The sequence below is a fragment of the Adiantum capillus-veneris genome, chromosome 14, assembly GCF_014529385.1.
Source record: "Adiantum capillus-veneris isolate H3 chromosome 14, ASM1452938v2, whole genome shotgun sequence".
NCBI lineage: Eukaryota > Viridiplantae > Streptophyta > Polypodiopsida > Polypodiales > Pteridaceae > Adiantum > Adiantum capillus-veneris.
The window spans coordinates 119,138,536-119,157,063 of NC_140944.1; the positions used below are offsets into that span (position 1 = coordinate 119,138,536).

At 42.6% G+C, this 18,528-nt stretch overlaps 1 pseudogene; it reads right to left on the reverse strand.

The window, feature by feature from the left end:
* Positions 1-4,404: 4,404 nt before the first annotated feature.
* LOC147443022 (uncharacterized) lies at positions 4,405-15,680 on the reverse strand (annotated as a pseudogene).
* Between the last annotated feature and the right edge of the window lie 2,848 nt (positions 15,681-18,528).

The window sequence follows — 18,528 nt, forward strand, 5'->3', positions numbered from 1 at the left end:
TTTCCATCTTGGATAAGTGCCAACGACCATGCGGGGCCCTAGAAACCTGTCAGCCAGAAAGAAACCTAAATTCAAAAAAAATTACGTCATACAAGAAAAGCTCAATCATATAGTAGAGATTTGGCAGTGTTTCCCACATTAGAGCTAAAGGCAGCCCTATTTCTAGGCGTTGGGTTAGAGTTTTGAGTGGGGTTAGGAGGAAAAATGGGTGTGCCATGAGATGATCTACTGCTACTCACAGAAGTAGAGGGTGAAGGGTGACCACGCCTAGGAGTGGGTGTGGAGTTGTAGGAGCGTGGGGGGGTCATGTAGCGTCCGCGACCGTGAGTGTGCCGATTTTGTTCACCCCGAGCTCTCTTCCTACCATCCAAATGCTCGCGTGCCGGTGCTATGGCCTGCTTTATGAAGAGATCCACCTCATGTTGCATATTTGTAGTTGGAGGTGTTTGATTAAACAATACCGAGAATCTGATGGCTTCCTTCAATTTCTCCCGATAGAGCATGTGAATCAGCAAGGCTTTTAGAGCTTCCTATGCTTCTTTTGCCAGCCAGCTGAGAAAGAGTATTGTAGAGTTTTTGAGAGAAGATCTGGGAAAGAATGCTTGTAGATGGTGCATAATCATCCACAGCGCTTGATCGAACAAGAGTACATTGTTGTCCTTGCATTGGTCGGCAAACCCAAGCATCTGGCAGCCACATTTTAAGAATGGTCTGTGGATATTCCAGATCTATGTCGTGTAGTTTGTATCGCGTCCATTAGTCAAGATGACCCCTTTCACTCCTATTACACAGCCCAGCACTGCTCTGCACCTATGGGTATCAAAGGCTGACATGCTGAATGGCGCCGCAATCAGAGTATTTTCCACAATGTTCGAGGAATTTCCTTCCAAAATCTACATCAGTCCGATTCGGGTAGCTTGCTTATCACTGTTGTTCAGCAGCGTGAGAACCAGGTCTTCACTAAAAGGGGCGAGCACTGTAAAGTTTCCCAATGACGAGAGAGAGAGAGAGAGAGAGAGAGAGAGAGAGAGAGAGAGAGAGAGAGAGAGAGAGAGAGAAGAGAGAGACCACATAGATTGTGCAAATCACTTTTTTTTGACAATGTGCAGATTGTAGTAGTCAAAATTTTGTGTGTGTGTGTGTGTGTGTGTGTGTGTGTGTGTGTGTGTGTGTGAGAGAGAGAGAGAGAGAGAGAGAGAGAGAGAGAGAGAGAGAGAGAGAGAGAGAGAGAGAGAAAGAAAGTGCTCTTCCACTAGCAAGTAGACAGAGAAAGAGAAAGAATTAGGTGGGTCATTTGGGACCAAGACCAAGACCATGATCACGATAGCTACTAATGATCATGTTGAGGCGAACATGGGACAAGCACTGTCCATTGGTGGGGAGTGCTCGGTAGTAGAATATGGGTGCTCAAGGCAATAGCTGTGCATGGGTTTGCTTGAGCCACTAAAATTTTGGTCTGGTAGCAAGAGAGTAAAGAGCGAATGGCCTAGATGGGAGCAGTTGTAGCCATAACTTGGACATACTGTGTTTGTGTGTGTGTGTGTGTGTGTGTGTGTGTGTGTGTGAGAGAGAGAGAGAGAGAGAGAGAGAGAGATGTAGGAGCCCATTCCATTGTCCTTAGCAACGATGACACTTCCCTGTATATTAGAGCACTCTAGGGGCTAACATATTGAGAGATATTTATCTGCAAGCTATGATGGTGATGTAGTAATTGAAGAAAAAAGTTAAAATGGATCCTTTCCTTGAAATGGTGAATAACAAAAGACCTTAATTGGGGATGCAAGAGTGTAGAGCATCTTACCATTGGATGCATTTGGGCTTCTTCTATGGCTAGCAATGTTGTTTTAGCTTCTAGGAGCCATTGCCGCCGACTACATTAGCTTCACATATTTGGAGAAGCTGTAGATGTTTTGCATCTATCCCAAGGCATGTGTGTGTGTGTGTGTGTGTGTGAGAGAGAGAGAGAGAGAGAGAGAGAGAGAGAGAGAGAGAGAGAGAGAGAGAGAACATAATTTTCAACAACGTAGGAACAATCCAAAAAGGACATTTGTGTGTGTGTGTGTGTGTGTGTGTGTGTGTGAGAGAGAGAGAGAGAGAGAGAGAGAGAGAGAGAGAGAGATTGTTATCTTCCTAAAGTGATTCTAAGGACTACAATGTCATTCTCGTCACACGTGGGGACGCAGATATACACACATACACACCTACCTATATATGACTTCGTGTGTGTGTGTGTGTGTATGTGAGGTTGGAGGAGAGAGAGAGAGAGAGAGAGAGAGAGAGAGAGAGAGAGATCCAATAACCATGCTTTTCTTGGCTGCAGCAATGTGCGGGTTACATACTAGTACTATATGAAGCAGCTTAACGTTTTTGAGGAAAGAGAAGGCATCCATGTGTCACTCACTGCTTCACTTGAAAGAAAATCTTACAATATGTTTCATTCTTAAGAATCTTGGAATTTGTGAACCTTTTCAACTTTCAACACTCAACCAATCAAGTAAAAATAAAAAGAAGGTTTGACTTTACCTTTTGAGACTTTAATGTTCCTTTTGCTTTTTGGAAAGCCAGTGGCCATAAAAGTTTAGAATTTAAGAAATGTATTGCATGTACACTAGCAATTTTTTGTGAGTTTACTTCAAGGTAAACTTGGAATCTAGCTCGGATTTTGTAATTAATACACTAAATCCTAGTTTTAATCAAATATTGATCTTGAATAGCCTCAAAATGGAAGAGTGCATGTGCATGCATGTGTGTGTGTGAGAGAGAGAGAGAGAGGGCTTAAAAAGAGTGCCAAATGTTTTTTCCTTAATCAAAATAATTTTAAAGTAAATCTATCTATTCTATTTCTTTATGGAATTCTCAAGCTCTTAGCCATGTTATGCGTCGAAGAACAGAGCACGTCTGAAATGTGTGCACGCACGCAGGTGATTTATGGTAGCATGAGCTTGAAGAAACTGATTCAATTTTATAGCCTTCCTAGAGAGAGAGAGAGAGAGAGGGAGAGAGAGACTGATTTACTCGGTGTCCGTTGCAAACATGGTAGCACACGCCAATCGAAGCATGTGTGTGTGTGTGTGTGTGCGCGCGCTAGGAGAGAGGGGCACATGTGGCATTATGCTGGATTGTAAAGAGAGATAGCTCAAGTAGGAACCATTCAGACACTAGGTGCTCTCCCTCTTGAACTTGGCCAATGCTCATGTGGCTGATCCATCTTGCATGAGTTGAGCAAGCAATCCTAAGGGTGGGCAATGGACGTTCTCTCGTGTCGAGAGTGGCAAGGCTGGTCATCATATAGTGGGCTACCTTATTTGATGGCTTGGAAGCCTGCAATAGGCTGAGTGGAATGTCATCATGTCAGCTCCCTTTGTTTACAAAAGAGAAAAGCGACTACTTCGTGCCAGTGTTAGAAAAAAACCGGGGTCTAGTGTATTTTAACCGGCTGAAATTATAAAATCCTGGCTAGATTTTGAGCTTGCCTTTAAGAAAACCGGCAAATTTACACAAGTTTTAGTGTAATTACCGGCAAAAGCTTCAAATTTTGACCTAAAAGCCGGGAGAATTTCAAGTTTCCCCTTATTTTGTTCGGTTAAGAAAAATGTATTTTTCTAGCCCTGCTTCGCGCCTTTCGCTTTTATTTGTTTTGCCAACCACTAAACTAACAGGTGGAACGTTCCGCCCACTTTGTATGGAGAAAATCAAAGCTCCAAACCAGATTAATGTCTAAGCCATTGTGTTTATATTCACACCATTGCACAAAGCATTGCTAAAAAGGCAAGGGCAATGCCTTCAAAAAAGTCTAGAATGCAACAATTTACAATGAAGTTATAACAAAAAAAAGCAGGCTAAAAGAAGATAAACATGTAGCATGTCTTCTACAGCTTAAATCTATTATCACTCACAAGGAAAATTTCCTTTGTAGGTAATGTAGTTCGACGGAGCTTTCCATGAGCCAAACCAGTGTGAATCTCTAAGGCACCGAGAGGCGCTCCGAGGCATCACAAGTGAAAATGATCCAAAAATGTATTTGTGCATGGAAAATGAAAGGGGTAGTCACAAGTGCCTAGCTGTGCTACACTCTGGACACCAAAGAGGCGAAATACTCCCAAGGTAAAGATAGGGAGAAACGCTTGCAAGAGATGTGGAGGGCAAGGCGGGCAGCGATGCTGTAGAGGGAGACAAGCCCCTGCAGCAGGAAGACGTCCACCACCAGTCTCGCACCATATCCAAGCTTTTACGCAAAAAGCGCCAGATCTGGGCGGCGCCGCGAGAAAGCCCCTGCGCATTACTATCATCATCAGAGTGACGGCCACGGTAGTGCACAAAGACAAAGTTGGGTTCTTGCACAGCAGGAAGCCGCAACCCCAAGTGGAGAAGATCAAGAGAAAGCAGACGCCCACCCATTTGCTTCTATCCACCACACTCATTATCTTCCAATACGCTTGCAAGCTCCATGTCGATGAGCCATTCTCGCAGCCCTTTCACACGCAGCGCTACAAAGGATACAGCGCTCACATATACCACCATAACCACCCACACAATCCCCTGCGTGGCCCGATCTAGCACATTGTCCCCCGCCTTGGCAGCCGTCCCCCACTCATTTGCCCGCGTCTGCAACCAGCTGCCGCCGTACTCCATCAGCAGACCTCTGTGAGCGTGTTACACAGTAGAATAAACGTGAGGAAAGCATTTACGAGCACAATGCTCTTGATGGAGGTGGGAATGCATTGCGTCTTGTCCAGCTTGCTGAGGTCGGATGATGATAACTATCGGGGTGTGGCAAGCCGGGGGCTCTGTCCAGCATGGCGAGTCACTAATTGACACCCTCATTTTTTTAGAGGGGATCTAAGATTGAAAATCAGTGTCGCTTTTCGACGAAGATCACAACCGTTCATCCCGAATGTGAACTTGATGTAAACTAGATGCAAACTCGTTGTGAACTTGCATGGAAACTAGATGTAAACTCGAAGTAAACTTAGTGTGAACTAAGATCGTGACGGCGGGCAGCTAGGACTCCACAATATAATGCTATCATTCTCCATACCTTTCAAAACGCGTGCAATAGTGTAGCGGTAAAGCAGTGGCATTGGGAGGACGAGGCTCCGAGGTCGAATCCCATCACCACACGCCCTTCTTTTTTCCTCCATATGAATCGAACGGCCCACAATGAACAATCATCTGGGACCGTAGATCCCCTCTTAAAAATGAGGGTGACAAATAGAGACGTGGCATGGCGACCACTTTCCAACGTGGCAAGCATTGCCGGCGTTCAATGAGTCTCCTCGACGTCGTGCATGCGCTGAAAAAGAGCTTTTTGGCCCGCTTTGGTCAACAACCCGATTGGGCCCTTGCCCCTTGGCCGCCAAGCTGCCAACATGACTTTATTTCCTTGGAAATTTATCCTGGTTTTGGAACGTCACACTGGAGTAGGTTTAATTAGTTGGGCACCAAGCCAAGTTGGTCACACTGGAAGCCGGGACTATTCAACAAACTCTCTCTCTCTCTCTCTCTCTCTCTCTCTCTCTCTGTCTCTGTCTCTCTCTCCCTCTCACTCTCTCACGCACACACACACACACACACTCACATTGTTCAACACATACATTTTTAAATGAGTACACACAGACGGAAGCAATCTCTCTCTCTCACACACACACTATAACCCTCCACTCTCTCTCTCTATCACACACACACACACACACACACGTTTTTCAATGAAGAGTACATAAAGAGTCCAAATACACTTCAAGCAATCTCTCTCTCTCACACACACACACAAAGAGCCTGCCAGTGTTCGGGATAAATGTGTCTCAACTTAATATCGTGCCGATTTCAATTTTCAAAATGCCGGTTGAGAGCAAGGGGAAAAGAAGAAATTCTGCCCCAAAATAGAGAAAAATACTGTAAAAACCTAAAAAGTAACCTAATTTTCTAAATTTTCCTCTTGGCAAATCAAGGAAAGGCATTTTGTATGTTTGGGAAAATGATTTTCCCGAACACTGGAGCCTGCCCTTTCTCTTTCATCAATGTTAGTGATGTGAACAGTTCTGATTCTTAAAAGACTTTAATATCTACTGCACCCTTGAGGATTACCTTGCTTTTTAGACATCCATTAAAGCTATAAACCATACGAGTTGTTAAATCCCTTTCATCCTTTATTGATAGTGATTGCTCACTATCAATCACTATTTACTCTTTATTCATCTCTCTCTACCCTCCACTCCCCACCCCCCCCCCCCCCCCCCAAAAAAAAAAAAAAAAAAAAAAAGCAATGGTGGTTCAAAATGTACAATTCCCTCCTCTTGGTCCATTCAATGATGGTGGATTGCAATGGATATTGGTCCAAGTACAAGGTTATGCGGCAAGCCATGATCCAATGGTCGCAAATCAATGATTCGTGCATGGAGAAGGAAAAATGGAAAGATATGACATGGTTTTAAAAAAATACACACACCATCATAAAGACCCGACTCGAATATTAAAGAGAGTGTCCAATGATGCATGGATCGAGAACATTGTGTAAGTGTTCATGCATTTCACTACACGTGCACTTCTTTGTCGTCATATGTTTTTCATTCATCTTTTGAAAACATCGGTTTTAGCCTCACAATTTCCTATGGTACTTTGTAGATTTTGGTGTGCGTATGGCCCTACAAGTGAGCGCAATATCTCATTGGACCGTTCAACATGTAGTGACAATCGTGCAATGCCAAATCAAGTGGATACAAGCATCAATGATAGCCATTTTTGTAGCACAAAACCCCGAAGGAGGGGAAGAAACAAAGGACTCCACAAAAGGGGGTGTCAATGCCATTTCTCAATAAGCCGCCTATATAAAGATCCATCTATTGGATTGATATCATATATCAACCCTTATCATACAGACAAGATAGATTTAGTGTGTCATGGAGTGGGCTCTAATATGATGTTCTCTCCTTGGGTCTCCAAGGAAAAGAAGCTTTGGGTATACAATCTTCTTCGTTGAGGCTTCACACCACACCAAGTTCTTGATGGTCACATCCAATCACTACTTGCCATAGTGATTGCTAACCCCAATCACCCAAAGTCAAGGGATGATTTCATCTCTATTTGTGATATAGTGAATATATCAAGAAAACTAGCAATCGAAACATATCAATTGCATGATGATGATGTTGAGAGTAAGCGGCACTGGTGCATGGAGAACGCATCTATTGTTTTCATATACCAAGATCAAAATCGCACGCATAAGCAAGATTTCATTTTGGGGGTTCAAACACCTTGGCAAAAGGAAATGTGCAGAGTACGTGGAGATGCCAACCTACTTGCTATGGATGCAACTTTTGGGACAAACAATTACAAGATAAGCTTCTTTTCCACTATTTATTTATGCAAAACATGATACATCACAATCCAGTACAATTGAAAAATTTGACATTTTCCCGATTGTAGTTTCACTTGTACACCCTACTTGTCTTCGATGCACATCGCAATGGGGAGCCAGTTGCTTGGGTTTTGAATTCCAACAACACAATGGAAGCGAATTCCTTGTGGCTTTGAAAATTTAGGAACACAATTATGGATCACCACAAGTGTTGGGAGCCCGCTGCTTTCATGGTAGATGACGTAGAAACCAAAATAAACGCAATCAAGTACAAGGTCGTGTTTTCAATGCAATTCCATATCCTTTTATCATATTCTTTTCTTGTACATTGAACCTCGTTTTTCATAGGGAGGTGTTTCATGTACCCATCTACCTTTGCTTGTAGCATGTGAGGAGGTGTTGGCTTAAACATCTTGTGAGAAAGGTGCAAGATTGACCAACAAGGGCAATGATGTTTCGTCGACTAGGGGTGATCATGCACTCACGAGGGCCCTCTTGCACAACTAAGATGGAAACCACAGAAAGCATTCAACACATGATAGAGGCATTTCTAGATGACTTCCAAGTGGAAAAGGCATTCGTGAATTATTTTTGGACTTATTGGCAACCAAAAATTGGTAAGATATTGGTGATGAATTACATGCACTCATACACGTGTCCACCAGGCCATGAATTTCTTGCTTTTTATGTGTAGATATGTGGATTCGTGCACCAAGGACATTGCCACACTCTGGGCAAGACACAAATGGGGCCATCGAAGCATACCATGGCATTCTCAAGACCAAATTTTTAGGAAGCTCGAAGAAGATGGTTAGTCGACGTGTTCATTGGCTACTTCACAAATTGATTTCGTGCGCCCTACCGTATTATTGGTATGTACAGACACTAAAAGATAATGGTTTCATTTGTAATGATGCAATAGAGAAGGTAGTGGAGAACTCTTTTGAGAGATAATCTCACATTCTCGACGACCATGTCACCATAGTTTCTCGGGATGAGGGTGTTCATGCCGTAGTGCGCAGTACTACAAATCCCAACATAGTACACACTGTTTACAACCCTGAAACCTCTTGGGCCTGTTGCACATGTTTGTGGTATGAACAAGGAAACCTATGCAAGCATCAGGTGAAGGTTATGCTTGCATTAGGCGTGTCCCCGTTTTTCATTGAAGGAAACATGCATGAAGATCTATGGGAGCACGCAAAGAGGATGCTTATCAACCAACAAACCAGTTTGAGACCACCAAGGATGCATTTGGAAACACTCTGAAAAGAAAAAAATATTTCATAGAGAAGCGGATTCGAGGAAGAAGAGCGGCAGTACAAGGAAGCAAATTAAGAATGCTTGGCGAATCCATTCAGAGCGTCCACACCAAAAAAGCTCTACACTATGCAAGCAAAGTTGGATCGTCACGCACGAGCAGAGAGTGCAATGGGTAGCTCATCGGACATGAGTGGACATTGAAGTAGCCACACATGCCAAATTATGTATTGTCTACTTCACAAGATAGTCTCATCATCATGCAAATTCTACATACGAATATCCCGTGTGTGTGTGTTTTCTTCACAAGAAAGTATCATTCTCAAGTGAGTTCTTAGTAATTTGTGTCTCTAGTTTGTGTGTGTGTGTGTGTGTGTGTATGTGTGTGTGTGTGTATGCACATGCAGGAGAGAGAGAGAGAGGGAGAGAGAGAGAGTGTGTGTCTATGTGTGTGTGTGTGTGTGTGTGTGTGTGTGAGAGAGAGAGAGAGAGAGAGAGAGAGAGAGACAGAGTGGAAGAAGAGGCCCGTTTTTAAATGAGAGTCTAATACAAAGAGAGATAGACACAGAGAGAGGACACACACTAGATCTCGTATGCAAAAAGTAGCTAGATATAAGTATATGATGTCATTGTTAATGCATGTGTATGAAGGAGAAAGGGGGGGGGGGGGGGGGGGGGGGGGGATGGGAGATAGTGCGAAAAATTGGAACATCCCCAAGAAACCTCATGCAATGATCCCAAATTGTTGCCCTATGGTAGGGGGTGTTGCTAATTATTTCATTGAGAGAGTGAAGAAAGGGAGAAAGTGTGCAAAAATGGAACATCCCCAAGAAACCTCATGGATCTATCCCAACCTGTTGCCAAGGGGGGCGCGCGGGGGGGTAGGGAGGGGGGGGGAGATGAAGATAGGGAAAAAGGTACAAAAACTGAAACCTTGGAAATCATTCTCACCAGGGGACGCGAAAGAGATACAAAACTAAAACCTTAGAAATCATTCCCACTAGGGGACGAGAGAGAGAGAGAGAGAGAGAGAGAGAGAGAGAGAGAGAGAGAGAGAGAGATCCCTTTATTGAAAAATAGCTAGATTTTAGTGTATGAAAAATCACCAACCTCTTTTTGTGTGTGTGTGTGTGAGAGAGAGAGAGAGTGAGAGTGAGAGAGTGAGAGAGAGAGAGTGAGAGATTATTGAAGGGAATCTGATGGACAATAGAATGAAATAAAGATGTTGCATTATCCAAAGTGTAAATGTAAGGACATGGGTCCTATGGGCAAGGCCACTGGCACGACCAAACAGTGTGTACGCTAGGGGGAGGCTAAAAGATAGCACGGTTGGGTGGAGACTAACACACACTCTACCACCGCGGTATCCGAGCTATTTTAGCAGGAGGATAAAAATGGCTTGCATGTGCGTGCGATGCCCTGCTTCTCTCCTACGTTCCGTAGATAGTGACGTCTTCACTGTGCAGCAAAAAGAGACACGGGTACAGTTTTCTGTGTGCAGCATGTGTGGACAGACAACGACAGTCGACCGCGGCCATCCCACCTATACCCTCCACAACGAGCGACCGAGGCAAACGCGACCGACAACTTGACGACACCGAGGCTCCGAAGGCTATCATTGGCACCATTGGTTGCGCGCGTAGAAAGGCCCGCTTAACCCTTGCGTGAAGGAGAGTTGAATATACCCCATGAGGGTAAGAGGCCAATACTTTACCATCAAGCTATTGACCCTTGTTGTGTATAACAAGGAAAAATAGTCTACTTGTGTTGAAAGGAAAACTAGAAGGAAAGGGAAAGCTTCAAGCTTCAAGGAAGTAGCTTCACCCTTCCTTTTCACTTCTTGGAGAAAGGTACGTTTTCCTCCAAAATTCTTTTTTCCTCAAGGAGGTAGCTTCAAAGTGAATAAAAGCCTTCACAAAAAGGACGGGGTTTTGTGAAGAATCATCAAAGGTGTTCTTACAACAAACGATAAGTGAAGCACTCAAATTGCCGCAACGCGAGGTTCGCATGCAATGCAAATCACGGAGCATACAAAACACAAAGACTTCAATTTCTCAAGGTACGCTTCTTTCTCCAAAGAGTTTTTGGACTCCAATGAAGAAGATAAGAATTGGTTAGGATGGGATGCATGCCGCATGTCTGGCTTCTCTCTCACACAGTACCTTTCGAAGTATCGGGAAATCATATTAAAACTAGAAGGTCTAGATGAATTCCAAAAGATAGAGGGTTTTAATAGGGGTCTATACAAAGACTATCGTTTTCATGTCAAGACCCGACATCCAAAAACTTTAGAAGAAGCCATCAGTCATGCGCAAAGATATGATGATGACCAAGAGAGGAAAGGAAACGTTCCCTACTCTAAGAATACTTTTTGTAAGAGCAATGTGACTAAGAGCCAATGGCGAGGTAGATCTCCCACACATTCCAAGAGGAATAAGAGACAATATACCTCTTCACGTCCACAAGAGACTAAGAAGCCTAAGCAATCACGAGATACTCCACATGGATCTCTCAGCATTGTTGATTTTGAGCTTACAAAGAGACAGTTTGTGTTTTAGATGTCTTTCGAACCAACATAACAAGAAAGATTGTCCTCTTCTACAAGGCAAAGAAAAGGCCATGCACACGGTGCAACGCCTAAATATTATGCTGTAGAGGTTCTTCATATGGAAGAAAAGCACAAGTGTTGTGTGCCTGCTTCAATGTGGAAACCCACCTTTGGCCCCTATGATTTGATTCGCATGCATGGCACTATTAACAGACAACGTGTTTGCATTTTAGTGGATGATGGTGCAACTCATAACTTTTTGAACTATAAGCTAGTCAAGAAAGTGAAGCTTGCATAGACTCCCTGCTCTCACAAGTATGTGGTGGAGAAGATGTTCGGGAATGATAAAGAAGTATGGGGGACGGTAGTTCAAGGGGTTGAGCTTATTGTTCAAGATCATACGATGACCCTTGATTTCCAAGTTATGAACATGGACCGCGCTGATGTAGTTTTAGGACGGGAGTGGCTGCACGGTTTAGGAAACACATTGCACAGTAGTTATGAACACAACTCCTTATCCTTTATGGCCAATGGTAAACATGTGCTTTTGCTTGGTGAGAAAAATATACCATCTGCACCTCTTATATGTACAGCCGAGCTTTCTATTTTGCAGAAAGCAAATTTAATAGATAAATTCTTTTAGTGTCACTGCTTGTCTTCAAGTCTTGTGAAGTCTCAAGAGCAAAGTGCGATGAATTCTAGTGATGGTATGCAAAGTGCAATGAATTCTAATGGTATGCAAAGTGCAATGAATTCTACTGATGAACAAAGTGTTAAAAAGTCTAACGAGCAAAGTGCTCTCAATTTTAATTCTATAGAGCAACGTACAACTGCTGTAAAACAAACATTACACGAATTACAAGATTCTCCATCCCAGCATAACTCTAGTTTACTTTCTCCTTTTGCACGGAAAAAGATAATTGACTTACCCATGGAGTATAGTGATGTGTTCTCAAGTGATTTACCACCGGGGTTAACCCCTACACGTGATATGCAGCATGGCATAGATGTCTTGCCAGGAACTAAACCGGTGAGTAAACCACCTTATCGTATGAGTGCTAAAGAAGCCAAGGAGGTTGAGAGTCAGTTGTCTTACTACCTCGCCCGTGGTTTCATTAGACCTAACACTTTGCCTTGGGCATCACTAATTCTATTGGTAAAAAAGAAAGATGGTACTATACGCATGTGCGTAGATTATCGTGGATTAAACACCATAACCATCAAGAACAAGTATCCTTTGCCAATAGTAGATGAGTTGTTTGATCAACTACATGGGGCAAGATACTATACAAAGATAGATCTTCGTTCAAGATACCACCAGGTACGTATCCTTTTACAAGATAACTCCAAAACTCCCTTTAGAACACAGTTCGGGCATTTTGAATTTTTGGTTATGCCTTTTGGTCTAACCAATGCTCCAACTACATTTATGACACTCATGGATAGTATTTTATGTCCCTATCTTGGAAATTTTTTGTGGTTTTCCTTGATGACATTCTCATTTACAGTAAGACTAATGATGAGCACATAGAACACTTACGATTAATGTTCGAACAGCTACGAGCTCACGCGCTGTATGCTAAGCAAAGCAAGTGCGATTTCTTTAAATTAGAGATACATTACCTCGGTCATGTGATCTCTTATTCTGGCATCAAGATGGACACTGACAAGGTCGCTGCCATTCTTCGATGGCCACATCCCAACACGGTTGAGGAGCTTCAAATATTTTTAGAGTTGGCTGGATTTTATCGGCTGTATATCCATGAGTATGCCAAAATCATTGTTCCTATGACGGATCAACTTAAAGCAAAAGGTGAGACCTTTTCTTGGGAAGAAGCCCAAAAACACAGTTTCAAACAGCTCAAGGTAGCTATGGCCACTGCTCCCATCCTAGCAATCGTCGACTAACTTAAGCCGTTTGTGGTAGAGATTGATGCTAGTGATAAAGCCATTGGTGCGGTACTTCTCCAGGAGGAAAGACCTATAGCCTTTGAAAGTAAAAAGTTAGATACAGCTCAACAGAATTACTTTGTTTATAAGAGAGAGCTCTATGCCATAATTCACACTTGACGAAAGTGGTGACACTATTTATATGGTGCCAAGTTTGAAGTAGTTTTTGACCATGAGAGTATCAAATGGTTTACTACTCAAACAGACTTGAAGGGTCATAAAGCTAGATGGGCAAAAATCCTTCAAGATTATGATTGTAAACTACGATATTGCAAGGGGCGATATAATGTAGTAGCAGATACACTAAGTCGGATGCCTTAGATTAATTCACTTGCTTTCATGGAACTAAAGAGTTGATTTTTGGAGTCATTACGTGGAAGGTGTGCACAAGATCAATCATATGCTAAAGTGTGGAGTGCAGTTTTAAAAAGGGATCCCTCACACTCACATGTCTCTGAACAGCCAAATCAATATGTCTCTACACGCGCAGATAGAAACTTCAACACACAGAGCTCCACCCCTACTTAGGAAGAGCTTAAGCGATGGAAGAATTTTTCCATTGATGATGGCTACTTAATCCACAAAGGTACAATATGTGTGACAAAGGACTCAGACACAAGGCACCAAATCTTATTTGAGTGTCATGGTAGTCCAAGTGCTGGTCATCCAGGTATCCGTAAGACGTATGCATTAGCTCGATGGTAATTTTATTGGCCGGGCTTACATCATGATGTTCAAGAGTAGGTACTAAACTACCAACAATTTCAAGTTAATAAGGCAGATCGCTTCAAGGTAGGTGGCCTTTTACATCCTTTAGATATTCCACAAGGTAAGTGGAGAGAGTATCTCCATGGATTTTGTAGTAGGACTACCTATGACAAATCACGGCCATGATGTGATTTGGGTAATTGTAGACCGTCTCAAAAAGATGGCTCGATTCATTCCCACTAAGACTACGGTTAAGACACCGGAATTAGCACGTCTATTTGTAGAGCACATATATAAACTCTACGGTCTTTCAACCAGTATCATTAGTGACAGAGATTGAAAGTTCGATATCACTTCTGGAGAGCTATGTTCCAAAATTTGGAAACTAAACTTAATCTAAGTACGGCTGATCATCGAGAAATGGATGGTCAAACACAAAGAGTTAATCAAGTGCTTGAGGATATGCTACAAGCGTACGTTAGCAAGAAGCAAACCAATTAGGAAGACTACTTACCTATATTGGAATTTTCTTATAATAGTTCAAAGCATGTGACTAAAGGGTTTATTCCATTTATGCTTTTATATGGATTTCAACCTAGATCACCCGTTACGGTGGGGTTGGCTAAGGAGAAGATATAACAAGGGAAGGATTTTCTTCAAGACCATTTTGACATGCTTTGAGTTGCTTGACAGAATGTTAAGCAAGCTCAAGATCAATATAAGAAGTATGCACATGAGCATCATCGTCTTGCTACTTTCGAAGAAGGAGACACGGTTTTCCTTAAAGTTCAAGAGCATTCAGAAAGTCTGAAGACGGGAAAAGGTGAGAAACTTTCACTATGCTATTGTGGACCGTTTACTATTCTCAAACGTATAGGTCAAGTGGCCTATAAGTTAGTTCTCCCAAAGCACTCACTAGTTCATCTTGTTTTTCATTTAAGCCGTTTACGAAAACAACTGGGACAACATGATAACATCATTGACATAACTGTGCTAGTTGACCTTATCGAATCACCAAGCGTTCCTCATGAGCCTGAAGAGATTTTGGATTCTCATGAGCTTCGCACCAGACATCATGTTAGACGACAAGTGTTGGTAAAATGGCTAGATAGACCTAAAGAAGGTTCTACATGGGAGAATGTCTTCGCACTTAAAAAACATTTTCCTACATTCGTTTTCGAGGACAAAAACGATTCTCCAACGTGGGGGTAATGTAAGGACATGGGTCCTATTGGCAAGGCCACCGGTACGGCTGGATAGTGTGTACACTAGGGGGAGGCTATAAGATAGCACTGTTGGGTGGAGACTAGCACACACATTACCATCTCTCTTTCAATAAACTACCACAAATAGCCAAAAAACCCTAAACCCTAAACCCCTAGATTTCTTATCATAAATGTTGTTCCGAGAAAGCAGGCGTTTTGAATGCCTGAGGATGAAATCCTCAAAGTGCGCTTTGCTTTTTTTGGCAGTCAAGCGTGCTAACCTCCTGGGGGCATCTTTGTTGGGCTTACTCTGACTGCTTGGTTTCCTTGCACCCTGCACAACAACACATTGAGCATGCTTATCTTATGTTAGTGTGAAAACTCTCAATTGAATTATGTGTAACAACATGTACCTTTGTAGGCTTATCGTGTGAATTTCCAACCTCTACTTGCATTGTTGTATAGGTTTCTCTCTGTTCAGTGATAGTGTTTGACTCCATGACTTCAATTCTGTTGAGCACCACCTTAGATGTCTCTGATTTTGTAAGCACTTCCAATAGCTTCTCAAGGGTTAGGGTACAAAGATAAATCGGGTGGTGTAAGCTCCTATCGAAGGTGGTGTGATGAGGTCTATGGGGTTCTCCAAGCTACCCATAGGAGTAGAATGCCATCGCACGGAGCCTTTGGATGTAAATTGACACATGGTCCTACATAGGAGCAATTTCGCCTACATATTTCATTTAAAGAGGCAAGATTACATACATTCCCACTACGTATCTGTGTGTGTGTGTGCGCGCATGTGTGCATGCGTCATAAAGAAATTAAGTTATTTAAATTGATAGCAACAAACAATGAAAATGTTAGCTTGTGTGTGAAGGTTCTGGTACAATTAAATGTACCACAGCATGAGACAAAGTAAGTCCTGGTCAATGTTGTAAACTACCCATCCAATCAAGATTTATGGGAAAATCTAGTGTGCTTGTCCGAGACCCTAAACTACAGCGCCCAATGACTTTCAAGCTTATCTAGCAACCTAGTGGAATTCCATGGGGCTCTTTTAAATTGCCCACAACCTTAGCAAAATCAATTTCTTTACCCCATTAGCATTAAACCATGAAATATGAGCATCGTCTTAGATAATAATTGTGTTTCAAAATTCATTCAAGACAAAACACTTTCCAAATGCCATATAAAAAAAAGGGCACCAGGCATTAGAAATAGTATACATTTGGAAGAATGATGCGGATTCAACGTGCATATAACAATACACCAGCCATTAGAAATAGTATAGACATCCAGAAAAAAGAAGGAACTCCAAATACTTTCTATAATTTTCACTGTTTTTTTTGCTAAAGCTAACAAACAGAAGGGTTCACATCTGTTTGGAGCTGGCCCACTGGCAATATACCCACCCAACCTATGAGCTAGAACAAAAGATCAACAGATGCCTTGATTCCCTAAACCGGCTTTTGATTCTAGCCCTTGGCTCCGACATTCACTCTATTTGCAAGGAATTGTGCATTCCTCTCAAGCCGCTGAATGGAGAGAGAGAGAGAGAGAGAGAGAGAGAGAGAGAGAGAGAGAGAGAGAGAGAGAGAGAGAGAAGAGACTTGGAGCCTGAAACTGCTTCAATGAAAGGTCGCTCGTTCTCATGTGCTCTGCAAACCTGTGTGTGTGTGTGTGAGAGAGAGAGAGATGACATGCTCGGCGAGCGCTCTCCGAGCGGTGAGCGACTGGCCGATGTCAAACCAGGAAATTGCCACGCTAGAAATAAAAATGACACGCAATGAAAGATGGGGGTGCCACGGTGGCAACCACCCCGATTTTTATCAAAAGCCCTTCTTGCCAAGGTAGCACTGGGTTACTTGCTACCTTGGCAAGAAGCGGCACCACGGGTAACGCTAACACTGCCAATTGCCTGCCGAAGGCTCTTTCTCGTAGGAAGAGGCTTCCAATCCCCTCATTTCCAAGCCAAGCCGTTGCTACAGATTTGCGACAAGGACTTGACTTTGGAGACCTGCAAAAGGTCATACAGTCCATTCACTAATTGGACTTTATCCTGGTTTCACACTTGCCTAGCGGCCATTTCTTTGGAACCGGCCCATTCATACATAACGTATTAGGAGAGAGTTCGCATGACTAAACTTGGGTTAGGCCTCCCAAACACCGTCTTTCTAAGCCAACGTTGCCATTTTGGATGGAGTAAGCTTTGAAACTACAACATTTTCACATGTTGTTTTGACGTCAAATAACATTGGCCTCACTACATGTGAATTTTTGGGGATGCTAATGCTGAGGGTGTTGAGATGTAGAGAGAAAGAGAGAGAGACGAGACAAGAGACACACCATATACGCTCCCAAAGACTGATTCATATTGAGGACAAGATACAAATATATAGGTGAGACCAAGTTCAGTAGAGTGAGCCATATATAGCTCCAACACCCCCACTCAAACAAAGGTCTCTAGCTTTGGATGAAAAAACCCTTGGGGAGTTCAAGGGAAAAACCCAAGCCCCTATACAATGTCAAAATATGAACCAGCGGTGATGATGTGAAAGTGAATTGTGCATCTATGTACAAATATTCAAGTGACTTAGATATCACAAGGTGCAAATGTGGAGTGTGCATAGTGCATGGTACCTAAAAGATTACAATGTCATATGTACAAAGCTATTACAATAGCAAAGAAGCTAATCTAGAAAGAGTGAGGCCGAAGCAACTCCAAGCTTCGAGCGCAAGAGGATGAAACGTGACTCATTGAGGCCTTTGGTCAAAAAGTCTGCAATCATCTAGTCACTTGGACAGTGTTCAACCATAATGGTTCCTTTGCGTACTTCATACCTGACATAATGATAATGGACAGCAATGTGCTTTGACTTATTATGTTGAACATAGTCTTTTGCAAGACTAATAGCACTTTGGTTATCACACCGCAAGGGTGTGCTAGAAAGAGGAGAGTGACCAATATCAACCAGCATTTGTCGAAGCCAAATCAACTCACGAGCTGCAAGTGATGCCGCAACATATTCTGACTCAGTCGTAGAAACTGCAACACAACATTGTTTCTTGCTGGTCCAAGAAACAAGACAACCATTTATAAAGAAGCAATTTCCACTAGTAGATCGCATAGATAAATGTGAGATTGCCCAGTCTGCATCTGTGTAACCCAAAAGAGAAGAGATTGCATAGAATCCGATGTGAGTTGTCGTCGATAGACTAAACCAAAATCTGTAGTGCCTTTCAAGTATTTCAATACATGCTTTGCAGCAGACCAATGCTTAAGAGAAGGACATGCAAGATGTTGTCCAAGATAATTAGCATCAAACAGAATATCAGGACGAGTGTTCATGCCAACAAACTGAAGACATCCAATCAAGTTAGCATAAGGTTGATTTGTGACAAGTTGACCTCCATTGTCAGAAGTATTCTTCGTAGAGCTCGCAAGACAAGGTGTGTTGGCTGAATGTGCAGATTCCATACCAAATTTTTGAATAGTATCTGCA